Source organism: Hypanus sabinus, chromosome 15 (genome assembly GCF_030144855.1).
Source record: "Hypanus sabinus isolate sHypSab1 chromosome 15, sHypSab1.hap1, whole genome shotgun sequence".
Taxonomy (NCBI): domain Eukaryota; kingdom Metazoa; phylum Chordata; class Chondrichthyes; order Myliobatiformes; family Dasyatidae; genus Hypanus; species Hypanus sabinus.
The window spans coordinates 30,957,315-30,979,236 of NC_082720.1; positions in this window are offsets into that span (position 1 = coordinate 30,957,315).

A 21,922-nucleotide genomic window follows, 5' to 3' on the forward strand; every position below is an offset into this window, starting at 1 on the left:
TACTGGGAGATAGTCATTAAGGCAGCTCACATTATTCTTCTTAGGCACTGTTATAATTGTTGGCTTTTTGAAGTAAGTGGGAACTTCTGCCTGTAGCAGTGAGAGGTTGAAAATATCCTTGAATACTCCTGCCAGTTGGTTGGCGCAAGTTTTCAGAGCCTTGCCAGGTACCCATCAAGACCTTTCACCTTGTGAGGGTTCACCCTCTTTAAAGACAGCCTAACATCTGCCTCCAAAAGAGATATCGCAGGGTCGTGGGTGCAGCAGGGATCTTCACAGCTATAGTTATATTCTTCTTTTCAGAGCAGGCATAGAAGGCGTTGAGTTCATCTGGTAGTGAAGCATCACTGTCATTCATGCTATTAGGTTTCACTTTGTAGGAAGTAATGACTTGCAAGCTCTGGCAGTGTTGTCATACATCCGATGTCGCCTCCAACCTCGTTTGAAATTGTCTCTTCACCCTTGAAAGAGCCCTCCATGAGTGAAGGAGTGGAGGCAGGAGAATCTCATATGGAAAGTTTTGAATGGCTGTAGTGCTAAAGATCATATAAATAAAGATAAGGTCACAAGGAGATTTAAACTTAAGACCAACAAACTTCAATAAACTTAAATAAAGCCACTTCACCTTTGAATATCTATTGACTCTTTTGAAGAGCGAGCTAGTTGATCCCTGCTCTTTCCCCACACCTCTGAAAAATATACACATAAGTAATTTATTCTTAAAGATGATTGAATCCAAATCCATGACCCTATTAGGCAGTGGGTATTTGTTGTTTAAACAAAAGTCACTTTTGCCAAGTAATTTAAGTTTGTGACTCCAAGAAAACATCAGCCAGAAATTTAATGGCATAACATAACCTTCATGTAATCTACAGCTTAAGATGTGGCACAATTTCTGGCACAATATGTAAACAGGCTGATTAGTGGAGAGACCATACTGGATCTTTTGCTGATCAAGCATTTTGGAGACCGTGACCACAAATCCCATATTTAACATAGCCTTGCACAAAGATAGGAGCAGGTGGAATGGGAAAATATTTAATTGGGGAAGGGCTAATTATAATGGTATTAGGCAGGAACTTGGCAGTGTAAACTGAGAACAGGTGTTCCCAGGGAAATCTTCAATGGACATGCAGAGGTTTTTTTAGGGATTCCTTGCAAGGAGTTCTGGATGTACTTTCCCATTGAGGCAAGGAAAGAATGGTAGGATGAAGGAACTATTGTTGACAAGTGAAGTGGACCATTTAGTGATTAGGGAAAAAGAAGCATACGATGATAGAAGATATAGATAAAGTGGATATGTTCCTAAGGTGGCAAAGGCTAATACAAGAGAGTAATAATTGTAAAATATGGATCTATTTCTTTTAGAGGAATGACACCCTCCCCCAGCACTATGCATCAAGCTGATGTCTACGCATGAGCATTGCTCTCTCTCATTGCAAAGTGAATACACCATTTAAAGCCATTTCTGGTGTGCACGCTTTTATTTAATTGCTATGTACTTGTGCACCAACACAACAAATCGGCAACAAGTATGAACCTGAATGTCAGAAAGTATCACCAACTGCACTGACGGTTACAGGATGAAACAGCGAGAGTTAAACAGCACGAGAAAGCCTTCAAAGACATTAACAAAGGCTTAGGAGACAGTGAAAGATACGTTGAACTTAAAGTGAAAATATTGTGGCAATGACTTCAGTCAGGGAACTTGACAAGTTTGATGGCACTAATGAAAGCTGGGAGTCATATACCGAAAGTGTGGAATTGTAACGCAAATAATGTGGAGGAGCAAAAGAAAGGCCCTACACATCTTAGCTCAATGGGTGCAAGGATGTACAGTCTCTTACACAACTTAGCAACCCCTGAAAAGGCAGCAAGAAAGACGCTCAATGAAAGTGTTCCAATTTTACAGTCACTGATAATAGCTGAGGGATTTAGATTTTACAAAAGGTACCAGTCAAAAGGTGCAAGCCTTTCTGAATACACTGCAGAACCATGCAAACTTTCCCAGTACCGTGACTTTCGAGATAGACTTTCTGGTACATTAATGGACAGGCTTGTACGTGGCGTGCATAGTCAAAGCACTTCAAAGAAGCTATTGGCAAAAAGAGACCTACCCTCTTGGAGGAGGAGCTTAGGAGGAGACAATGGCACCTATGGTGACTCCTTTGTTTGCTTCTTTAGAAGCGGCTCTATCTTGAAGAACCTGAGCTGGAGATACATGCTGACTTCTGTTCTTTGTGGGAATGGGACGAGCTCTTGGGGTTTCATGAGTGGCCATTATTCGGCATGCCATGGACACAGCCTAAGAGATTAGCTCACCTTCGGATTTCCAGATTCTTGTGGCTCTGGACCAAAGCGAGCTGGTTGCTGGCTGCGTGCCCAGAGGCACAAGTACTTTGGGCATAGAGCTCGGAAAAAGTGACACAATGGACTTCTAACATCGTAAATCAATGAGATATTTGTTATGCCTCTGTGAAATGGAGACACCTCTTTCACCCTTATTAGGGAGAGAGAGAGCCTGTAGTATGTTGAATACCGGGGGAATGAGTAGTCTTTGGGGTACTGCAAGTCTGTGTCTTTGCTGATGCTTTGCTGCATGCTTGATTGCTCAGTGGTGGGTTTGATGCTTTTTGCTGCTGCTATGGGAGGGGGAATTGTTGCTTTGCTGCTGCTTACTTGTGGGAAGAGGGAGCTGGGGGGGGCTTTGGGATACTAACATTTAACTGTCACTTGTTCTTTGGGGGGCACTCCTCTGTTTTTGTGGATGTTTGCGAAGAAAAGGTGTTTCAGGATGTATATTGTATACATTTCTCTGACATTAAATGTTCCTCTGAAGCCTTAGAATGGGAATTGACCATTGCAATATCATTAGAAACTGAAGCAAAAGATGCAGCAGAACTCCAGGAAAAAAGAGTTGGAATGTGAAGTGCACAAAATGTTCCTGAATAGTCCAAAAAACTAAAAATGGCAAATCCTGCCACGATGCACATGACTGTTGGTTGATAGGAAGAGTCTGCAGGAAGTGTCCCAGACAAGGTCACATATAGAAAGTGTGCAAGGCAGACAAAAAGCACAACCCATTGAAAAGTCTCAAACACAAAACTAAGCAAATCCATAAGGTTTCTGAATGTAAAACAGAATCAGACAATAAAGAGTCCGATAAAGGTGAACTGTCATGCCAAGAACTGCATAATACTGCTAAAGTAGATCACAGTATAATATGGATCACAATAGATTTTTGTCTGGTGTAAAACTGAAAATGGAGCTGCATACAACGTCAGCTTTGTGTATAATTCCAGAGACTGACTGCAACAGACTGTTTTCTAAGATACCATTAGAGAAGAAGTTAATGATGCTACAGAGCTACACAGGTGAAAAAGTTTCACCCAAAGGCAACATGAAAGTGAAGGTGATGTATGGAGGCCTAACACAGCAGTTAGAGCTTGAAGTATTGGAAAGTGGAGGACCAGCACTTTCCGAACAACTAGATTGGCACTCAATCAAAGCCTGCAGTGTGGCATCAGCAGGAAACAGCAACCCAAATGGGAGCACTAGCTAGAGACTGGCAGAGCTGCTCAATGGTAATGTGAAGGTATTTGAGAAGGGGATTGGTAAACTCAAAGGCATGAAGACCAGAATTGAACTGGATGAAAAAGCAACACCAAGATTCCATAAAGCACATCTGGTGTCTTAAGCACTACGTCCAAAAGTGGAAGCTGAACTTCTGAATTTGGAGGTGGCTGAAATTCTCTCCAAGGTTGAGAGAGTGATTGGGCCACACTCATTGTCCCTGTGATCAAGAAAATGAAGGTTGGAACCATTCGTATATGTGGGGATTTCAAGGTGAGCTTAAACCTGATGCTGCCCCAAATAGAAGACACTGTTGCATCTTTGGCAGGCAGGGGGGAGAGGTTTTCAAAGATTGACTTGTCACAAGTTTATCGACAAATGGAGACTGAGGAATCAAGCAGGAATTTCCTCACATATAACACTCACAAGGGATTATTCCAATATAATCATCTCGCCTTTGGCGTTGCATCAGCTCCAGTAATTTGGCAAAGAGCCGTGGACCAAGTGCTCCAAGATATCCCAGGAACACAATATTCCCTTTATGACATCTCCATGATTGGCAAGAATAATGAAGAGCACCTCCAGAACCTTGGTAAAGTGCTTACCAGGCTGAGTGAGTATGGTTTGGGCACAAAGAGAGTTCAAGGGTACCAAACAACACAGCAAAACTGATGGCTTTTCAGACCTTGCACTATTGGCAACTGAAAAAGAAAAGTCTTTATACTGTGGCCCAGCAGAAGTGTTCCACATTGCATTTGTGGTCCAGTTGCCAATAACAAATTCTGAAATGCAAAGGGAAAAAGGAATGATCTAACATTGTCAGAAGTCTGTGAAATCACCATGTAATTGTCAGCTCATGGTAATCTTATGTTTCCAGAGTTCTTAGTGAGATCAAGTCAAGTCAGTTTTTAATTGTCACTTTGACCATAACTGCTGGTACTGTACACAGTAAAAACGAGACAACATTTTTTAAGACTATGGTGCTTCATGAAACAATACAAAAACTACACTGAACTATGTAAAACGACACAAAAAACTACACTAGACTACAGACAGACCTACCCAGGACTGCATAAAGTGCACAAAACAGTGCAGGCAATACAATAAATAATAAACAAGACAATAGGCACAGTAGAGGGCAGCAAGTTGGCGTCAGTCCAGACTCTGGGTTATTGAGAAGTCTGATGGCTTGGGGGAAGAAACTATTACATAGTCCGGTGGTGAGAGCCCAAATGCTTCGGTGCCTTTTCCCAGATGGCAGGAGGGAGAAGAGTTTGTCTGAGGGGTACATGGGGTCCTTCGTAATGCTGTTTGCTTTGCGGATGCAGCGTATAGTGTAAATGTCCATAATGGCGAGAAGAAAGACCCTGATGATCTTCTCAGCTGACCTCACTATCCGCTGCAGTGTCCTGTGATCCGAGATGGTGCAATTTCCAAACCAGGCAGTGACGCAGCTGCTCAGGATGCTCTCAATATAACCCCTGTAGAATGTGGTGAGGATGGGAGGTGGGAGATGGACTTTCCTCAGCCTTTGCAGGAAGTAGAGACACTGCTGGGCTTTCTTTGCTATGGAGTTGATGTTGAGGAACCAGGTGAGATGAATCCATCTGTCAGTATGCCAAAGGATGCTGAAGAGTGGATCTTGTCGCAACCACAGATTTGACAGCTAAGCAGATATGGCAATGCACTCGTGAATATGCACATGTCAGCTAATTATTATTTAATTGTGATGGTACTCAGCTCCATTCTTTGTGTTGTGGTGCTTGTTGAGACTTGAGCAAAGCAGAGCAACATTTTGCTGCCTGCTTGCATTCGGCTTGCCTGATAAATTGGACTGTTGAGTCAACTGATTTTGAAGACTAGTGGTATTTGTTTTACATTTATTTATTCCTTTCAGCCACAGTGTTGGTTTCATTTTCCATTTGAGAGTTACGTCTTTGTTTGGCCTAGTGTTTATTGTTTTCTTTTTCCTCTAACTCTGTTCACATTAAAATCTGTGAACTATCGACCTGCTTCAGTGCCTCTCACTTGGACCATATCTGAATGTGACAGATCTCGTATTGTGGTTCCCTTTAAACTGAGCACCAGAGTGTTAGAAAATCTGCATGAAGGACACCTGCGTACAGTCAAGATGAAGAATCTTGCCTGGAGCTACATGTGGTGGCCAGGAATAGATAAATAGACTGAAGACTTGGCCAGAAGCTGTTGGGGATGCCAAGAAGTTCAGAATGTACAAACCAAGTCACTGTTATACCCATGAGATTGGCCATCGTCACCATGGCAAAGAGTGCATATTGACTTTGCTGGGCCATTCATGGACTCCATGTTTCTGATTGCTGTGGATGCTCATTCAAAGTTGCCAGAGGGTATACCAATGAAGTCAATCACCTCTACAAAGATTGCCTCTTCTCTGAGGACTACTTTCACCACAAGTGGCTTGCCAGAACAAATTATGGACAACAGGCCACAATACACATCAGAAGAATTCCAACTGTTCATGAAAAAAAACATCATCAGACATTGCAAGCCAGCTCCTCACCACCCAGCAATGAGTGGGTTAGCTGAAATGCTTATCTGAAACTTCAATACATCAATTAAAGCAATGGACAAGGAGGACATTTCTCTGCAGCACAAGATGACAACTTTCTTTTTGTATCTTGGAACTCTGTTCATATGATGACAAATCAAATATCTGCAATGCTGTTCATGAACAGAAATCTAAGATCTCACATAGCCCTCCTTAAATCAGATCTGTGGAGGGAAATGCAGAATAAACAGTTCAGCAAGTGGCCAAGTGAAGCAGCAAGAAGTTTCGAGATTGGATAGGGAAGTCCTAGCACATGATTACTGAGAAAACAGGTGGACACCCGGTAGGATAGCTACAAGAACTGGACCATGGATGTACACAGTGAATGTCGGAGATCAGACACAGAGACGTCATGTGGATCAGATACTGGATGCTCAGCTGAAGAACACATCTGAGTCGATTGCATCCAACAAGATGGACACATTACCGTCATCAGAATTACCTCTCACTGATCATCATGTCACTGACAGCAACGTGATTCTGGAAACCGAGAACATTGTCTTCGACAAGACACCTGCCAAACTCGATGCCCCGCCACAGGTCCAGAGGTGCTATCCTGAAAGAAACAGAGCTCCACCCAAAAGACTGGATCTTTAGAATGGTGAAGTTAGTTATGGACTGTTATTGTGAAAGCATGTGTAACCCCCTGGGTCGCCTCAGGCTCGCTCAGCTCGTTCTTGTCTAGGGGGAGCAGCCTTCGGCCCCGCCAAACTGGGTAATCAGCTGGTGTGGATGCTGTGTGATGTCCCCGCCTCGCCCAAAAACAGACAGTACACCATATGCGATTAAATGAGTACAATTTATAAAGGTTACTATAACTAAGTGATTAATAACGATACAGTATATATGAAGAGAAAATTAAAGAAAAGGCGCCAAACTTATCAAAGTCCAAACCACTTCGTGCACAGCCGTTGGAGCTCAATTACTGAAGTCTTCTGGCCACCATTCGATCCCCTCCGAACTCCTCGACTCGCAGCTCAGGACCCTCCGAACTCCTCGACTCTCCAAACAGCTCAGGACCCTCCGAGTGGTCAACCAAGCACATCTAGCTTCATTCCCCCTCGGAGAATCTCCTGGCCTCGGACCCCCCTTTGGGGTCCGATCCTCGCCCAGCTTAGAGCATTGCGTCCTCTCTCTCGACCCCCTCGCGCCGATCTCCCAAAAGCCCGTCAACAAAAGCTTACAGACTCAGAAGAAAGAACATTAATCCCCATTTGGTTTACAAAGGAATACCATTCTCGTTATCAGTAAATTAGCATTCCTGCTAGTTAACAAAAAGAAGAAACCCTCTTTACACATGCTTATTTGAAATATGGGTTTAAGAAAGGGTAATTAAATGTTTTGTACATATACATTTTATGTTGTACTAATCTAAAGAGAGAGGAAGTGTAACGTGTGGATCTATTTCTTTTAGAGCCATGACTCCCCCCCCCCCCCACTTAGCACCACATATTGAGATGTTGTCTATGCATGCACATTGTTTTCTCTCTCTCTTATTGCAATGTGAATACACCTCCCACACGCGTACTTTTATTTAATTGATATGTAGTTGTGCACATATTGCCACATGTACCAAGAACCAGTAAAAAGCTTGACTTGCATACTATCCCATACAGACCAAATTATTACTCAGGGCATTGATCTAGAAAAAAGTAAACCAACAGCAATGCAAAATGAAGGGTAGAATCTTCTGAATAAATGCAGTGTAGGTTAACAATCAACCATAAGTACAAGATCACAATAAGGTAGAATGTAAGGCCAAGTGTCCAACTTGACAAGAGTCTGGTAACAGTCTGATAGAAGCTGTCCTTGAGCCTGGTGGTAGGTGCTTTTAGACTTTTGTATTTTCTGCCCAATGAGAGAGAATATTTGAGGTGAGTGGAGTCTTTGATTTTGTTGGCTGCCTTGGTAAGGCAATGAGAAGTATAGAGGGGAGACTGGTTTCTGTGATGTGCTCAGCTGAGTCCAAACTCTCTGCATTTTCTTGTGGTCATGTGAAAAGTAGTTGCTATACCAGGCCATTATACAACTAGACTAAATGCTTTCTATGATACATTGGTAAAAATTAGAAGGAGTCAATGGGGACATGCTAAGTTTCTTTAACTTTCTGAGGAAATAGATGGTGGTGACTTTTCTTGGTGGTGATATCAACGTGATTGGACCAGGACAGGCTATTTGTGATGCTCAGACCTAGGAACTTGAAGTTGTCAACCTTCTCGACACCAACACTGTCGATGAGGAGGGGAGAATGTACATTACCTCCCTTTCTGAGGTGTTGCTGCCTTTCCTTATCTACTGTAGTTTGTTGAATATTCTATCATAAAGTTGATGGTAGACATTACAACTGTATGGCAGTGTAACATACAGAACCAGTGATTGGAAGATTGGTGTTAAGTTCCCATGCTATCTGTAAGGATTTTGTATGTACTCCCTGTGACAATGTGGGTTTTCTGAGAGCTCCAGTTTCCTCCTGCAATTTCAAAAAGTCATACGGGTTAGGGATAGTAAGCTGTGGAAAGGTTATGTTGGTGCGAGAAGCAAGGAGATTCTTGCAGACTCCCAGCACGACCTCAGACTGTGTTGGTTGTTGATGCATACACTGTATATTTCAATCTTTTGATGTACACGTGATGAATAAAGCTAATATAAATCTTAAGTTGGGCACAGAAGGTGGCATGAAAATAATCTGCCATGTTAGTATAGTGGATTCCGGTTAGTTGGGACCAGTTTGGTCCAATTAAGTAGCTACCCCAATTAGATGAAATTTCATACAATTATTTTTAAAGATATAAAAAGACAAACTAAGTAACAAATTATGTATTTAAATGAAATACGGAACAAAATAAAACACTATTGCAGTACTATTAAACTGTGTATTAGTTCCTTAAACTTGCTGGCGTAGAAATTCATTTTAACTGTAAATGAAAAAATTTAGTGCCGATAACTAGCAACAATGGACTGCCTTCACACAATGTTGTTGATGATTGCATCCTCTAAATGTTCAGTTTTATTTTAACATTCAAGTTGTTACATTCAAGGTAAGAAACTACAAAGAATTCAATAACTTCAAATTCTTCATAGTTTCTAACTTGTTTAAGTCGTGAAATGGTTTCATTTTCACTCCTGGCCATATGTTGTATCTCCAAGCCTGGCTGCTTGAAATCGCAGAGAATAAACAGCTCTGAATTGTCTTACTGATTATTTCTCGCCAACTATCTGTGTTAAAAATTGCTGCTTTTGAACAGAAACACGCAATTTAAAACCTCTTTGTTGAAGCATGGTGATGTGCTGAATAGCCATGCAACTGCACATGAATAATGTTAATTAGAAACTGTTTAGCAATCATCTCCTGCCCCAATTAAGCAGCATAGTTTCCCAAATAAATGAAGGGAATTCTGACTATTTTCTCAATTAGATTTTGTTCTTTAAAGAGTTGTCTCAAATAAGCGACTGCCACGATTAAATGATGGCCTAATTAACCGGAATCCACTGTAATTTGAAGTATGATCCCACTGGACAGATGCTTCAGATTACCACTTAGGCAATGTGGGATACAAGCATATCCAGCTTACAATAACATCCTTAGTTACAACAGTGAAATTACAGTGAAAACAGGGCTTCAATCTCTCTAGTAACAATAATCAAACCTGCTCTCTAAGCAATTTTTTAGTGCCATGAGTTTTCATTGCAGAGATTTGAAATCAACATGATTACAATGATTAATGTTAAAAATAATATTACAATGTTTACTCATGTTAATATTAAAATGATTTCAATATTAAAAATGATTCAGTATAACTTGGCAACGTTGCCACTGTATCTGCACATTTCAAACTCACAGCTCATCAACAGCAATGTCTGAAAACAACAAAGCATTGTCCAGTTGAATTCTAGCCTTCTTTGCTGAAGACCTCCCTTGTATGTTGCTTATCTATTAACTTCATTAACAAATCAAGGCTAAAATGTTAGTTGAAATTAGAAAGGTAGATGTTAATTGACAGACACACAAGTCTCCTGCCACGCTATTTATTAAAGTTCTATAAAAATACCATTTCCACTATGAAGTTGCAGTGTTTCTTTGCTGCATCTAAAACAGATGGAAATTATTTGAAAGTATTTTCATTGATTTTCATTATAACAGTTCTTTACTCTCTGAGTACTTAACACAAAGTGCTCCTCATAAAAAGAAAGTTTCCATAGCTCTAGGATATCAGACTCATGAACATAAAGGAAAATGAAAAACACAATGCTGGGTTGCAGAATCCTAATGAATGTTTCAACCAGTGACTGAGGGCTAAAACATAAATAAACATGTGCTGAAAATATCCAATAATCAGAAGGGGATAATAGGATAATGATGGTAAATAGGAGACTAGTTTTATGACAGCTTGGTCAAGTGAAGTACTTAAAACTAAAACAACAAAATACAAGGTGCAATATTTTTGTAAAAAAATTAAAAATATAATAAATGACAAAGATTATTTATAATTTTTTAACCAACAACACTGGCATCACAGTAAGACAATGAGATTGGCATCAAATCGAAGGGTGGATATAAATAGAGTAATTCTACAGTTTAACCAAGAACCACAAAGTGGTCGGGAAAAAAAAGACGGAATTCAAAGTAGAAGAGATGCAGAATAACTTTGGCATACATAATATCCAAACATGGAGAAAAATATTAAAGCAGGGCTTCCCAACCTGGTGTCCATGGACCCGTCAGTAGGGGTCCATGGCATAAAATAGATTGGGAACCACTGCAGTAAAGAGACTTCAACTGCAATCTTTTAAACTTACTGGAAGCTGTTGTGGATAAATAGACATTTTTAAATGTGACACCATTGCTCAAGAAAGGTGAAAGAGCTGCAGACCTATTAGTTCACCATATTGCCTAAAATTCCAGGGAGCCGAAAGACAGGAGATGGTCTTGTTGGGATTTCACAGCATCAGGCATTAAGTTGAGGAGATGCATTTTGGATGTCCTGCCAGAATAGATTGGGATCATGATTTCAGATTGTGTCAGAAAGCTATGAGAAAAAGGGAAAAGTAAATTACAGATTTTAAATTATTTTTCTTCACTTAATTGCTTGTGATTTTTTTCCATTTTACATGTTTTTAGTTAACAAAAATGTGTTTTTAAACAAAAATATTTTTGTTTCTATTTAATTAATTTCTTCAACTTTAATAGTTTAAAATATTGTCAGATGTTCTATCAGATTGAGAATGGGAATCAGGTTTATCATTGGCATGTGACGTGAAATTTGTTAACTTAGCAGCAGCAGTAATGTAATACATAATGTAGAAGAAAACAGAAGAGAATAATAACAATAATTAAATAAGTAAATCAATTACAATATATATTATATTGAATAGATTAAAAATTGTGCAAAAACAGAAATAATATATATTAAAAAAGTGAGGTAGTGTCCAAGGGTTCAATGTCCATTTAGGAATTGGATGGTGGAGGGGAAGAAGCTGTATCTGAATCACTGAGTGTGTGCCTTCAGGCTTCTGTACCTCCTGCCTGATAATAACAATGAGAAAAGGGCATGTCCTGGGTGCTGGAGGCCTTTAATAATGGATGCTGCCTTTCTGAGACACCACTCCTTGAAGATGTCCTGGGTACTTTGTAGGCTAGTACCACAATGGTCCTGAAAAACATTGTCTCATTTTTACTATGCACCAGCAGTTATGGTCGAAATGACAATAAAAGTTGACTTGACTTGACTTGACTTGAAGATAGACCCGACTAAATCTGCAACACTCGGCAGCTTCTTTCCAGTTTGTTCCTGAGACACCACTCAACTAGTTGGCATATCTGACTCCAATAGGCCCTCTCGTCACCACCTGAGATTCTACCAACAATGGTTGTATCGTCTGCAAATTTATGCTCCTCCTCCCCTTCTTCCCCATCCCTGATATATATAGTTTTTTTCCCCCTCCCTTTTTTTTCTTTCTCTCCCTGCCTATCACTCTGCCTGTTCTCCATCTCCCTCTGGTGCTTCCCTCCTCATTTCTTTCTCCCTAGGCCTCCCGTCCCATGATCCTTTCCCTTCTCCAGCTCTGTATCCCTTTTGCCAATCACCTGTCTGGCTCTCAGCTTCACCCCACCTCCTCCAGTCTTCTCCTATCATTTCGCATTTTCCCCTCCCCCTCCTACTTGCAAATCTCTTACTATCTTTTCTTTCAGTTAGTCCTGATGAAGGGTCTTGGCCCGAAACATAGACTGTGCTTCTCCCTATAGATGCTGCCTGGCCTGCTGTGTTCCACCTGGATTTTGTGTGTGTTGCTTGAATTTCCAGCATCTGCAGATTTCCTCGTGTATTCCTGCTTCAACCCAGTGAGAAGAAGGCCCAGTGAGAGGAACCCAACTAAATATGAAGTCATGTGGAATATAGGCACCAGGTCCTGGATGGAAGACAGGACACCATCTATCTGGCCAAGTAATGATAGTATCACTACATCTTAACTTCAGATATGGAAAGTTCTTAAGCCCATTATGCCTCACCGATTTAGAAATTTACCACTTTGATTTACCACTTTGATATGATAACACTGAATTGTTTCTTTATTAGTTTCAAGACTTCGGCTTTTAGAGATGCCTTAAAAGCAGTTGTAAGGCATACAGTAGACGGTGAATCTTTGGGACTTTCAGAACAGAATAAATCCAGATTTAGTTTCTTATCTGTCCTAGGGTAACTGTAATAGTTTAACTGTTGACTGGAATCCTACAGTTTCCTTTTGGAACATTGGTCCAAGAAAAGAAGGGACAGAAAAGTTTTGCTGCTAATAAGTTCTGTCCTCTGAATGGAAGGACTGTGATAATACTTACTTTCCCAGCTCACACTATGTTGCCTTTCCCTGCCTATACTTAAAATGATTGTTCTAGATTACATTTGAAGAATGAACAAGGTTGAGGAGGAATCCTGGTACCCATGACTCAAGGCAAGGCATGAAACAACACCTCCAAGGGCATATATGATACAATATTAACTTTACATTAAACCATACTTCCCCTAGACCTTTCATCTCTACAGCCTGACAGTCATGGCAAAAACATTCTACAGTAACATTCTATACTTTCACAAAAGCATGTATTAGAATGGATAAAACATAAATTACTTCGGGAAGTTCCAGAACTAATTGGAATTTTCCTGCAGTCTTGCTCCAATACCTTTTAGTGTGAACATGTTTAGGGTTCTTGCCAGATATGGACCTCAAATTTGCAGCCCGACTGTACTCACAATTTAGACTTCTCACAAGTCCACTGGTAGAGAATGAAGCTGTTACAAATTGTCAACTCTATGGTGTCCACTGCATTAAATGTTGCAGTTTCAATAGCAGCTTTAAGTCTTTATGTTTTTTAAATGATTAAATAATTTTAGATGTTTTGGAATGTTTCAACCTTTAAGTGAATTTCTGAAACATTCAATGTACTTTTGCATATTTGATTGTCAGTTTGACAACCAGCAAAGATGGTTTCCCTGGCTGTCAAATCTTTCTCAGCTGCTTTATGGACACACTTGTTTTGGCCCACCTGCTTGCTGGTATTTCATTGTACAAGGCACGGCTGCACAGAAGCCTGTGCCATTTAAGATCAGGGTTGCTTTGGACAGAAAGTTAAAATTTTGCTGATTCTGTTGGTCAACCACAGGTGTTGAAAACATAGACCATAAACCCATAAGACATAGGAACTGAATTTGGCCATCTGAACCATTAAGTCTGCTCCATCATTTATTTATGGCCGACCCTTTTCTCCCCTCCTCAACCCCATTCCCCAGCATTCACCCTTTAATCTTTGATGCCATGTTCAGTCAAAAAACTATCAAGCTCTGCCTTAAATGCACCCAATTACCAGGCCTCCACAGCTGTCTGTGGTAACAAATTCTACAAATTCACCACCCTCTGGCTAAAGAAATTTCTCTGGATTTCTGTTTTAAATGGATGCTCGACTATCCTGAGGCTGTGCCTTCTTGTCCTAGACTCCCCACCATAGGAAACATCCATTGCACATCTACTCTGTCAAGCCCTTTCAACATTCGAACTGTTGCAATGAGATCTCCACTCATCCATCTAAATTCCAGTGTTTAGAGATCCAGAGCCATCAAACAGTACTCATTTGCTGACCCTTTCATTCCCGAAATCATCCTTGTGAACCTTCTCTGAAACCTTTGCAATGCCAGCACATTTCTTCTTAGATTTGGAGCCCAAAACTGTTCATGATACTAACGATGATACCTCACCAGTGCCTTATAAAGACTCAGCATCACACCCCTTCCCTTGTATTCTCAACATCTTGAAATGAATACTAACATTGTATTTGCCTTCCTCAACCCCAACTCTATCTGCAAGTTAACCTTGAGGGTGTTCTGCACAAGGACTCCCAAATCCCTTTGCATCTTATATTTTTGGATTTTCTCCCCATTTAAAAAATAGTCCACACATTTATTTCTAATACCTAAGTGCATGACCGTGCATTTTCAAACATCGTATTTCATTCACAGTTTTCTTGCCCATTCTCCTAATCTGTCTAATTCCTTCTGCAGCATTCCTGTTTCCTCAACACTACCTGTCCCTCCATCAGTCTTCATATTATCTGCAAACTTGGCAATAACGTCATCTATTCCATCATCCAAGTTATTGATGTATAGCATAGAAAGAAGTGGCCCCAACACTGATCCCTGTGGAACACTACTAGTCACTGACAACCAACCAGAAAGGATCCTTTTATTCCCATTCAGTGTCTCCCACCAATCAACCAATGCTCTAACCATGCTATTGAGTTTCTTGTAATACTATGAGCACTTAACTTGGTATGCAGCCTCATGTGTGGCGCCTTGTTGAAGGTATTTTGAAAATCCAAATCTACAACTTCCACAACATCTCCTTTATCTACCATATGTGCAATCTTCTCAAAGAATTCCAACAGGTTCGTCGGGCAAGATTTTTCCCTGAAGGAAACCATGCTGACTTTGTCCTATCTTGTCCTGTGTCACCAAGTACTCCATAACCTTATCCTTAACAATTGACTCCAGCATTTTCCCAACCACTGAGGTCAGACTAACTGGTCTATAATTTCCTTTCTGCTGCCTTCCTCCTTTCTTAGAGTGGAGTGACTTTTTCAATTTTTCAGTCCTCTGGCACCATGCCAGAGTCCAATAATTTTTGAAATATCATTACTAATCCATCCACAATCTCTACCATTACCTCTTTCAGAACCCTGTTGCAGCTCATCTGGTCATCATGTCTGCTCTGCCATTCAATCATGGATCATTTATTTTCCTTCTCAAACCCATTCTCCTGCCCTCTCCCCTTAACCTTTGACACCCTTATTAATGGCAAAACTATCAATCTCTTTTTAAAATATACACAATGACTATGCCTCCACAGCCATCTGAGGCAATGAATCACCGATTCACCACCTTCTGGCTCAAACATTCTTCCTCACAGAGAAGTACAGCACCGAAACAGGCTCCTTGGCCCATCTAGTCCATGCTGAAACCATTTAACCTGTCTACTCCCATCAGCCTGCATCGACCTCATTTCAGTTCTAAAGGGCCATCCTTGTATCCTGAGACTGTATACTTTGTTCCCAGGTTTCCCTAACTGTTGGAAACATTCACATCCACACTATCTAGACCTTTCAAGATTTGGTAGATTTCAATGAGATCCCCCCTCATTCTTCTAAACTCCAGTAAGTATATGTTCAGTGCCATCAAATTCTCCTCATGCATTAACTCTTTCATTCCTGGGATCATTCTCATAATTCTTGTCCACTTGATTAAAATCCTGCATTAAATGTTCCTGTTTTTAAGTGAATATATATCCTAATGTATCATTTCACTTCATTTGAACCTGGTATTAATTTATAGAATTAATCCATTATGAATGGATTACTTACTTCAGCCTCTGAATGTGTCCAAGATACTATGTTATGATATTTGAGTTATTTGGTTCAAAGATTTGCCTTGATCATTTAATAATGTTTGCTTAGTAGTCTACAATAAAACTACAGCAATCAACTGCAGATTAGATTGTAGTTCAACTTTCTGCTGAGTTCATTTAATCTTTCTCTGAATTTTCCAGTTTATTGTCATTTGAATTTCAAAGGCAAATATGCAGAAATTTATGAAGCATGACTAGAGTAATGATATGTGACATTTATAATTTGCTTATGAAAAAAGTGATTCAGGGTTTTGAAATTGTATTCTGCTTTCATTTGGAAGTATGTTTTGAAATTTATTTTGCTTCAGACAGGGACCAAACATATGGTACTTATTAAGCTTGAATCCCATTAATGCCTTAGTGGCCACTTCTCTAACATCACAGCACTTCATCCTTTTATCAGTTCAATCATGACAGAATCAGAATGCCTATTCTACACAGTCTCTGCATTGTGCTTAACCTGGCTGCATTGGAAAAGGCATCTGTGGTGCTGTCAGACTGTCCCTTTAACTTTGCTGATGCCATTGCTAATCCAGTGTCAATGTCCAGTTTGCTTTTGTTCAGAGCATATGGAAAGGAAAAAAAATAAGATTAAAATTGTATTATATTGATTTACAGCAAAGGAGATTACTAAGGAATCTAAAGGCAATTAAACTAAAGAGAAAGATTTAAAGGCTACTCTTTGTTTATTCAAGGCTACAGCCTATTCTGTTTATCACTATAGTTTCCTATCTCCCTTTTCCTTGTTAAGCCTCAGAGTTACAACCTGATGCCCAAGTCTACTGACAATAGTGCTCATTGTACTACCTTCATCAAAACGAACATGCTATTGCTTGTAGAAACCAAATGCAGAATTACCAAATTCACATCACACCAATGTACCAAGTTTAACTATGTGTTGATGTGAAGTGAACAGAAGCTTAGATTTATTCAATAAATTATACCAATGCATTGCACACAAATGTAAATAAAAGTTGAGTTTGGAAAGTCAATCAAAGTTTAGTAAAGGACTGAGATTAACATAGAAGGCGATTCACTGTCATGACATTTGAAAGTCAGTTAATTACATTTGACCATAGTGTGCTTAATAACCTAAAGCATAAGTTGCAAACTTTCTCACAGTAGCTGCAGGTCACATACCTGGTTCATTTCAAAATAAAACCCTAAATAACTTTAAAAACATGATTTAATACTTTTTATTTAACTATATTCATTGAAAAAAATCCTCTCCCTCACTTTGAAGTCAATAGACTCACTGTTCAAAAACCTGTTTTGGTAAAGGCTAAAGAGGGCAGATTTCCCAGAGTAACTTTAGAGAAATTGCAGGAAGTTGGTTTTCTAGCACTGAACTCCATGAGGAATCCTAGGTCAGAGTCTAGTCAGAACAAAAGCAAGGGGATCACAGGAAGTGTAGTATTTATTTGTCAGTGTATATTATCTAGGCAAGCCAGACATACTGGGAATTAGATGGTGAAATACTGGTGCTTCCATGGAGATCTGCCAATGCTTCTTGGGAAAATGTACATCCTTGAACGATGAAAATCAGGGAATAATATTGCACAGAAGGAAGCCATTTGGCATCTCATACTGGCTATTTGGTAGAGCTAGTTAGATTCATTCCCTTGTTTTTCCCCCTGTAGTCCTGTGAATTATTTTCCTTCAAGTATTTATCCAATTACCTCTGGAAAGTTACTATTAATTCTGCTTCAACAGCCTTTCAGGCAGTCCCTTCCAGATCATAAAAACAAGCTGTGTAAAAAATGTTTCCTTATGTTGCTTCTGGTCCTTTTGCCAATCACCTTAACCTGATTATGCACCATTCTGCCAATTTCATATCCATGCTGTTCATGTTTACTTAAAGTATAGCGTTAAAAGAATTTTTGAAAGAGAAGAGACGATAGATCAGGAGAGATGTTTTGGAGGAACTCCAGAGTAGTCCTTAGTTGGAAGTGGCCATCCCAGAAAGAAGCTAATATTTTCTCATTTAAACTTGATGTAGAAAACATAATATTGTTGATTAATAAATATGTTGATAGTGGTTTGATAATTTGAACTGAGAATGCACAGTTACCATCTGTTGATTGTTCATTATATTGAGTCAAAATTTGGTTAAGAGTTACAAACTTTTATGAATATACCTTTGCTCTGATTAACAGCAGTGAATATTTCTCATCAAATGGTCATTGGTAAGTCATCTGCAAAAACCTGTCAATGCAAAGCAGAGGACTGAAAATTAGGAAATCATCTTGTACCCAACAGCAACGAAAACTTAGCAGTGTGTAAACTCTGATTCTGATTTTTAACCCCACTCATCACTAATGTTTTAAAGATGAATTTGTCTTACCACCCTTCCCTAATCCATTTCCAATCAACAAAGTGAAAATCATTCAGAAGAAAACATTAAAGAGCAAAATGTTTGTTTTCTTTACATTTTTTTCTGTCTTCACTGAAAACACTTTGTTCTACCAGACTATGGTTACATATACACGAACCATAAGGTCATTATCACTGACTATTGACTTGTCAGCCAAGATATAGTACAAATTTTAGTGGGCCATTCCATTTAGGAAGTGTCATGTTTCAATTTTAAATTGATTTCTTTCATCTTGTAATAGAGTCACAAACAAGGAAGCAATTAGAAAGAAGAGCCTGTTGTCTTTATTTCCTCCTTTGAATTGAAGGGTGTTATGTACTGTGATTAAAGGAACGAGACTAGAACAATGAACAGAGAATGGCTTTATACTGATAATAACATCACTAGCAGTGATGGTTATTCATTGTGTCTAATGATGACAGGAAGCCTGTGGAGAAGAGTTTTTTTAAAAGTGGAAAAGCCATTGCACTGGTGCAGTTCCACTCTCTTGACCTCAGAAGTCTGGATCCAGTGGTATGAACAAGTGTCACAAACTGGAGACTTCCTTGGTTGCAGTGGATGATCATCTCATCTTCTGTGCCTTGTCATGCTCTTCGGTCTCTAAGGATGATTGCAGTACCACCTTCCTGGCCATTGGATCTCACTGTAGATCTCGTCCACCCAGTCTACCAGAGCTGACTTTGCATGCAAGGACAGGCATATCGCTATCTCACAGGCGTAAGAGACCACTGGCTACCTTCAGCTGATTTAGACCACTGACACAAGCAAACAACTACTTGGAGCCACAGGCAAGAGCTGAGTGTCCAGTGGGGTCCAAAGGTGAGTGAGCTGCCCCAGAATGGACATGACAAGCCCTTTCACCAGAGATGCTATCCGTCTTTGGTCACCCAATACACTCCAATAACATCACTACTGAGACAGGAGTTCACTCTCAGTCTTTCTAAGTCAGTGTACAATGTAGCAGCAGTTTTTCAGTTCAATCACCAGTGGTTGTCAATATTGTGCTTCAAATAAGAATTTAAGTGATACTGGCATGGTTGATGCTTCCATGTCCAAGACCATGCAGTCAACATCAGGAATTCATTGTAGACTTCTGAAAGGGAAAGTTGAGGGAACAGGCACCAATCCACATTAAGGGATCAGTGGTGCAAATGATGAGCAGTTTCAAGTTCCTGGGTGTCAACATCTCTGAAGATCTATCCTGCACCCAACATATTGATGAAATTGCAAGAAATTACAATACAGTAGCTATGTTTCATTAGGAGCTTGAGAAGAATTGAAAATTTACAGACATACCATGGAGAACATTCTAACTGGTATGGAGAAGCCACTGCACAGGGTCTGAAAAAGTTGCAGAAATTTGTAAACTCTGCCAGCTCCATCATGGGCATCAGCCTCCCCAGCATCCAGGACACCTTCAAAAGACAAGGCTTCAAACAAGCAGCGTCCATCATTAAGGACCCCCATCACCCAGGGAAACCCCTCTTCTCATTACTACCATCAAAAAGGAGATGGAAGAACCTGAAGACACTCACTCAACTTTTCAGGAACGGTTTTTCTCTTCAGCCATCAGATTTCTGAATGGACAATGAACCCATGAATGCGACCTCACTATTCTTTTGCTCTCTTCTTGCACTACTTATTTTTTTAATATATACTTACTGTAATTTGTCATTTTAGTATGTATTGAAGTGTTCTGCTGCTACTAAACAACAAATTTCATGATATATGCCAGTGATATTAAACCTATTGAACCTAATTTTGATTCTGATTTTGATCATCATGCATAAATAGCCAACATAAAAGTCAGCAACTTACTCTCTGACAGTCCATTGTGCTCTGCCACTCCATCAGTTGCGGATAATTAGCTAGTTCCCAGATCCCAATGATTTTAATGGGAAGTCTAGGCTTGCTGGGAAAAAAATCATTCTTTTTGTATATGTAGTTGGTTTAATGCTTTTAATCACAGAAAGGTGTCCTTTTGTCAATGTTTAAATGTTTTAAATGATTTATTTCATTTTCAATATTCTCATTGTTTCTGAATGTAAGCAACAGAATTCAGAAACATTTAAATAACTCAACGGTCTTGACAACATGCAAAGCTGTGAATGGGGCTTCTTTATTGTGTTTTTGAGTTTCTGCCACTAGGGAAAATGGTGGTTTTGGACAATGATTGCTTTCTGTGTACTCGTACCCTCAAAATCAGGGCTATTAACTTATCAAGGCTTATAGCAAGATATGAATTTTCATTTAAAGTTTCTAGGCTAGCTTATGGTAGTTTTTCATCATGCATAATCAAATCTCACAGGAGATTTTTAAGAAATAACTTTATAGAATTCTATAATACTTTTTAAGTTTTATTATTATATTTAAAAATGTATTTGCTCAATGATTAACAGCAGTTTTATTCTTAAAGGGTTGCTCAACTAGAACAGGGCTCTCAACTGAATATATGACATTTTATTGTCCCCTAAATTATCAGAAGTTTGGCATAGTATTTCAGATGATGCAATATTACCACTAGCTATTTCCCTTGTCTCCTGCACTACTTTTTGCTTTTCAACCATGCCCCGTTGTTATAAAAATACCTTCTCTTATCCATTCTAATGGGGTTAATACTAGTCTGTAGGCCCTTAACCATTTTTGCTGAACTTGGATTATGCCACAGTCTCTCAATATAATTCTAATATTAACACAGAGGCAGTTGCTGCACTGTGCCTCCATGAAAATGGATGGGAAAGGAAATGAGACCTTAATACACTCTTAGATGAGTTTTACATTAAGGTAGAGTAGATTCAAGAGAAAAGCAGAGCATTAGTTGGATGAAATAATCCATATTGATTCAACTAATGATAGCCACAAAACTCCAATACATTTTGTGAGATGTGACTGATAACTTTCATTTTAGTAGAGTTCATGACCACTCTCCTCATCTCAAGTAAGCTTTATTGCACTTTTTATGATCTACAGATCATAATAATGATGTCTGGTGTGTAATCAGATTTAATCAAAAGAAAATAAATTGAAGATTCTCTGTATTCAATGGAAGGCAGGGAAAACTCTTTAGTGATGTTTCCTTTTAAACTTTTATTAAACAGCTTGCCTTCATTTATCTGAGAGGTCAGATCAGGTAGAATCTATACACAGTGGATTCTGGTTAACTGGGACACATTGAGACTAGTATGTTTTGGCAAATTAAACGGCTGCCCCAATTATCCAAAGTTCCATGGAAATAGTTAAAAAGGTATAAAAAAAGAAAAAAAAACTGAGTAACAAATTATGTACTTAAATGAAATACAAAACAAATCAGAATACTACCAGTATGACTGCAGTACTGTAACACTGTAGTAGTTCCTAATACTTATTGATGGAGGAATTCATCTGCATTACGTTGTTTGGACTGTAAATGAGAAAGATCAGCACAGACACCTGGTGCGTATAAT